The sequence below is a fragment of the Entamoeba histolytica genome, genomic scaffold, assembly GCF_000208925.1.
Source record: "Entamoeba histolytica HM-1:IMSS scf_1104750516561 genomic scaffold, whole genome shotgun sequence".
Lineage (NCBI taxonomy): Eukaryota > Evosea > Mastigamoebida > Endamoebidae > Entamoeba > Entamoeba histolytica.
In genome coordinates this window covers 23,494-29,493 of record NW_001915066.1, presented here as the reverse complement: position 1 = coordinate 29,493, position 6,000 = coordinate 23,494, and the positions used below count along the sequence as shown (strand labels likewise).

At 20.7% G+C, this 6,000-nt stretch overlaps 1 annotated feature.

Moving 5' to 3' along the window:
* Positions 1-2,213: 2,213 nt before the first annotated feature.
* Positions 2,214-4,632: a repeat region.
* Positions 4,633-6,000: the final 1,368 nt, after the last annotated feature.

The following is a 6,000-nucleotide window of genomic DNA, read 5'->3' as shown; positions in this document are numbered from 1 at the left end:
TCTTATTAATATATCTTGTATTTTATTTTACATTAGTTTATTTCTCCTATATTCTTTTTATATCATATAAATTTATATTCTATTTATTTTCAATTATATATATTATTTTATAATTGTTTTTGTATTTCTTTGATATTTCTTTCAATTCCCATTTCTTATTATTGTATTTTATTATTTCATCAAAAATATTACTATGAAAATAATACTAAATATAACTCCTTTCTTTTTTATCTTTTCCTTTTTCTTATTAAATCATCAATATATTCTGTATCAATCTTATTGTTCATTTTGTTTTGATTATTTCATTTATTCTTTCATTTTCTGTATTACTTCTCATCTATTCTACTATTTTATTAACATGTTTTATGATGGTTTTTAATCCATCTCATTTCTTTGTTTATTTTGATATATTCTTCTTTTGTAATATCATTATGTTATTCTTTCTTTATTTTCTTGTTTCTTCCATTCTTCTATTCTTATTTTCTTTTTTTTAATTTATTATTTAATTTATTCATTCCATAACTTATGTATTTTCTTATTTTTGTTTCTCTTCTTTCTTCTTCATTTTTCCTTTTGTTCTATCATTTCTTGTTTCTCTTCTACTACATTACTCTTTTTCTGTTCTTTCTAAATATTTTCCATACTTTCTATTCCTGATATTTTTGTCTTTTTATTGTTCCTTGTTCTATCTCTTTCTTCTCTCTTTTTCTTTCTATAATATTATTTTCTTCTTCTCTAAGTATTTCTTCTATCTATTCATCTCTTTTTCTACTTCTTCTATTCATTTTTGTGTTTCTTTCTCTCTTTATTTTATTATTTTCTACATTTTATCTATTTGTTCTTGTAATTCTTTCTTTGTTTGTTCTTCTGTTTTTTATCCTTTGTTTATTATTCTCTATTTCATTTGCTTTCTTTTCTTTTTCTTTCTCTTTTATTATATCTTCTATTTCTTTTTGTTGTTCTTTCTTAATTACTTCTATTTCTTCTTCATCTGTTTCTTTAACTTCTTCTTGTATTATTTCTTCTTTTCTTCATTTCCATTGCTATTTCTTATTCTTCTTCTTTTCCAATTTTTTATTCTTGTTACTAACTTTCAATATCTTCAATCATTTTCATCCATTTTTTATTATTTCGTCTTCTCTTTCAAGTCTTTTGTTCCTCTATCTCTTTTCTTTCATATAATATCTTTGACTTCTATTTATCCTCTTCTGATTGTTTCTGTTTTTGTAATGATATTGTTTATATCTTCTATTAGGATAATAGTAATTTTGATGACAACATTTATGTTCCAACAATTGTACCAATGTCTATTTTCAAAGTGACATATCCATGAACCATCTTATTTGTACTAAACATTTTTGGTGTATGTTAAATCAACTGTGATAATGAATATTCACATTAATCTCATTTGTTTCATGTAATAATTATTTTTAATTAAAAACTGAGGTAATTCTGAGGAGTTAAAGAAACATATAAAAGAATAAAACTGAGAAAAGGATAAAAATAAGAAAAGGATAAAAAACTAAGAAAGAAATAATAGAAAAATGAATGGTGATGCTATTTACAGTGAGTTTGTTACTGAGATTGGGTATCAATTACTTACATCAACGAAAATTAAGACAGAAGATAATGAAAAAGAAAATAAAGAAGAGATCAAAGAAGTATCAACAATGGATTGTGTAATATTCCTCATTGATTTAATAAGTGAGTGTCAAAGTAGTGTATTTCAATGGGATAGTATTGAGCTTGATTTAAATCATTAAATAATTACCATTTCATTTATTGTTAATAGAAAAAAGAAATAAGAAAATGGAAGAAGTCAAATAAAAAAGGATAAGAGGAAGAATGAAATAATGAAAAATAACTTAAATAATAGTGGAGTTGAGAAACAAATAAATATGAAAATCTTAAAAAGAATTATAAAATAATAAAAATTATTATATGAAATTTCAATAATTTTTGATTTTTCTATTTTATTTATTTGTAATTATTTCATTCATTCTTCAACAAATAGATTGTTCATGAGATATTTCTCTATCTCTATATGTACTTCCATAGATTCAATATTATTTCATTAAGTTTTTCATATTCTTATTCATTATGGCATTTATCATTATTTTCATTGTTATAATAATGTTTTGTTCTGTCATAATTCTGATTGTTTCTGTGTTGAATAATTTATTTTATTTACTTTTATTTTAATCTATTAATTCTCACTCACAATGAATTAGATTGTGCTATTAAATTTATTGATAATTTGAAAGTAAAATGAAATTGACAAAATACAATGATTTTTGATTAAATATTTAGAACAACCAATGAAATATTTATTAAAATTATTTAATGAATGGTTAAATAATCATAATGAAATACCTCTTCATTTTATTCAAGGAAGAACAATATTAATATATAAGAAAGGAGATAAATTAGACACACAGAATTACAAACCAATAACTTGCTTAAATTGTCTGTTAAAAGTATATACATCAATATTAAAGATGAAAATAGAAAATCAATTGATGCTAAATCCAATTGAAAAACAATTATCATTAAATCAAATTGGATGTAAGAAATATACATATGCATCAAAAGAAGGATTATTATACAACACTGTAATCAATCAATTATTAATAAATGTTAAATTGAAGTGGGTAGAAACATATTATGGTATTTCCAAAGCATATGATAGTATTAATCATCAATGGATTAAACAATGTTTAATATATTTTAATATCCCACTAGTAGTAATTAATAATATATCATATATATTAAATAATACATATATTAATTTATATTATAATCAAGAAGTGATAGTATAATTAATGTAGAAAGATGAATAATACAAGGTGACAACCTATCTCCACTTTTATTTGTATTATCCATTGATATATTATCTAAACAATTAGATAAACAAATAAACAAATTAAATATTAAAATGAATGGAGAAGAAAAACAAGTCAAGTTAAATCACATATTATATATGGACGATTTAAAAATAATGAATAATATCCTCGATGAAATGGAAATTACACAAATTAACTAAAGAAATATTTAATTGAATAGGATTAAAAATTAATGTAGAAAAAGTGGGATAATGACTAATATTAATATTCAAATAAATGGAGAATTAGCTGAACTACCAAGAGTAACTAATGACAACCCTTATAAATATCTTGGTATTGAAATAGGAGATAAAATAAATATCAACAAATACTGTACAAGAATATTAAATGATGTGTCTTCTATTCTATCATCATTAAATACTATGAAGTATAGCATTCTCAATACAATAAGAAAGATTAATAGTGATATAATCTCCAAATTAAGATATGGATTTAGTATTATCCCATGGAAACTATGAGAGTTAGAGAATATAGATAAACAAATAAGAAAGTAATTAATACAACTCCAATTATACAGTAGAAATATTCCAAAAAGTAGATTATATGTTAAAATAAATGAAGTGTGAATAAGACTAATGTCATCAAGAGATGAATGTGGTAAATAATTAATAAGAATATATTTAAAATAAAAATATCAAATACAGAAATAGGAGAAATGACAGAAGCAATAAAAGAAAATCCAAATGGAATAATTAAAAGAATGAAGAAAGCATTTGGTAAGAAGATTAATTTTAATGAATGAATATAATAGAAATAAATGAAAGAAAACATGATGTAAAGAAAGTAATTGAATTGGTAAATAATGAATTAAATGATATTGAAATAAATTGAAATAAAATGTGGTGAATATATAAGATGTGCAAATTGCACTTTCAATAATAAGAAATTAACAGTAGCCACATGGAGGTCATTAAATATAAAAAGAAATACATTCCTCCAAATAGTAAAAATGCAAGAAGGAGTAACTATGACAGGAAATATTAAATCTAAAATACTCAAAAATGATGCATTAAAATATTGTAAACATTGTCATAACACTATCACATCTATTAATCACATACTGTTATGATGTAATGAAAAAGAATCAAATATCAAAATATATTTATGTTTGTAAACAAATATTTAAACATTTATTAATTACATATTTTAATGAATTTGATTCATTTGGTTTTAATATTCCTCATAATTGTATTAATAATGATGAAATGGTTATAACTTACAATATTGATTTATTGGTTAATGAAAATTCATTTCCATGCTAGAAGACAAGATATATATTATCAAAATATGAAAGAAAATGATATATTATAGATGTTGTTATATGTCAAGATAAGAATGTAGAATTCAATTATATTCATAAAATAAGTAAGTACAAAGAATTATAAGAGAAAATAAGAAATAATAGAGAATTAATATATGTAGAAATAATACCTGTAATATTATCAATAAATTGATTAATACATAAAGAATCAGTAAGAAGATTAAAAGCACTGAAATTACAATTAGACTTTCTCAATACTATACAAATAATAACAAACAAAATATGAAAGACTTAATGTTTTACACATGAAATTCTAGAAACATATTAAAATAAGAACAATCTAATTCAAGTGTGTTTGAAATAAACTCTATAACACTATTAGAACATATTGAAGAAACTAAAATAAACACTTCTCAATAATCATAATATTCAATTGAGGATATATCTAATAATTGACCTTTTTATTTTAATCTATTAATTCTTCTTATTTTCTCTTGACCAATTTTATCCATTTCTATTTTATTAATATTTGTCAGTCTTATCTTTGTATCTTTTTATATTTTACAATTATTGTTTTGTTATTTATCATATCAAGTATTATTTTTATTTGTATTATCTCTTTAGAAATGTCTTGTCTTTTGCAAATATTCACTTATAATGACTATCTCGTATTTCAATACTTTGACCATTTCATTCTTTTCTACTCTTTTGACTTTATCAATGTCATTTTTACTGTAGAGTAGTTTCATTTTCTTCTTTTCTTCCTGTCTCATCATTCATTAGATTTATTGTATCTTTCAATTTAGCTATTCAAAAAGAGTCTTTCCAATGCAGAACATCCAACAAATATTAATGTAATGGGTATTGAGTATGTCATTGTGTAGTGTAAAGTAACTACAACACAGAAACTCAACATCATAAGCAACGAAAAAACAAATAATATAAAAGAATAAAAAGATATAAAAGAGTAAAAAGAAAGTAGAAGAAGATAAAAAGAAGATAAAGAGTAGTAAATCAAAAAGAGAAAATAAAAGAAAGAAGAAATAAAAAGTGTATTTTTATTGTAAAAAATAGAAATATCCAATAAAAGTTTGTCTAATTCAATTATGTAAAATAATTGGTATTGTTTTATTAATGAAAATATTTTACTCTTTTTATGTTTATTATTTATATGTATAACTTCATCATGATGTTTATTATATAATCAATCATATGTGTTATGTTATTATAACATATAATAAGTGATAAAATATAAATGAAAATGATATGAATATATAACATAGATTGAATATAGAAAAACAAAAGAATAACAAGAATAAATGATAAATATAGAAATGATAATAAATGATATAATAATAAAATCAAAGTATAAAAGATAAAATTAATATTAATATAAATCAAAAGAGAATAAATATAAAAATGATAAAGATGAATAAACAAATAAACAAATACAACTAAATAGAAAAGAATAACAATAAGAAAATCTAAATAATATAAATAGAAAAAACATAAAATAAGAAGAATATAATAATATAATAATATAGAGATAATCAGATAATATAAGTAATATAATAGGACAAATAAGTATAAAATAAGATAAAAAGAATATAAAAATAAAATAACATAATAACAAAAGAATATAAATAATTAAATATGTTGAACTAAATAATTCATCTATTTCATTAATATTTCATACAAAATGACTATAAATGATTATAAAATATAAACATAAATATTTACATATTCTGTATTTATCATACTTTTTATTTTTTATTTTTATTTAGGAGCAAAATATAAAAAATGAATATTCTAATGATACAAATTATTTTGCATCTT